Source organism: Penaeus monodon, chromosome 23 (genome assembly GCF_015228065.2).
Source record: "Penaeus monodon isolate SGIC_2016 chromosome 23, NSTDA_Pmon_1, whole genome shotgun sequence".
Lineage (NCBI taxonomy): Eukaryota > Metazoa > Arthropoda > Malacostraca > Decapoda > Penaeidae > Penaeus > Penaeus monodon.
In genome coordinates this window covers 8,434,210-8,434,594 of record NC_051408.1, presented here as the reverse complement: position 1 = coordinate 8,434,594, position 385 = coordinate 8,434,210, and positions in this window count along the sequence as shown.

Below are 385 nucleotides of genomic sequence, written 5' to 3'. Positions count from 1 at the left end.
CAAAGAAACCCCACTTGAGTTTTTTTTCTCCATTCGTTTTTAGGGATATATTTTTTATTCCATTTATTTTGCGTTAATTCTTCTCTGCTCAGTATTTTATTTTTAAGACAAAAAAAATTTCCCCCATTGTTAGTTAGTCTGGTAGATTTTTTGTGTGAATGGTTTTGCCTTATTTTTATGTACAACTGTTCAGTAAGCTATATGAATATGTATTTCTGTTTTTCTTGTGGAAGATATGGACAAGGAAAATATTTATGAATGTAATAAAATCATCTCCTAATTGCTATGCTTGTGAAAAGAGTAATTCAGTAGATTATTAGTTTTCCTTTTTCTCTCTCAATTTCCTCGTTTCCCTTGTTCTTTCTATCCTGTCTCTCCTCTCCCA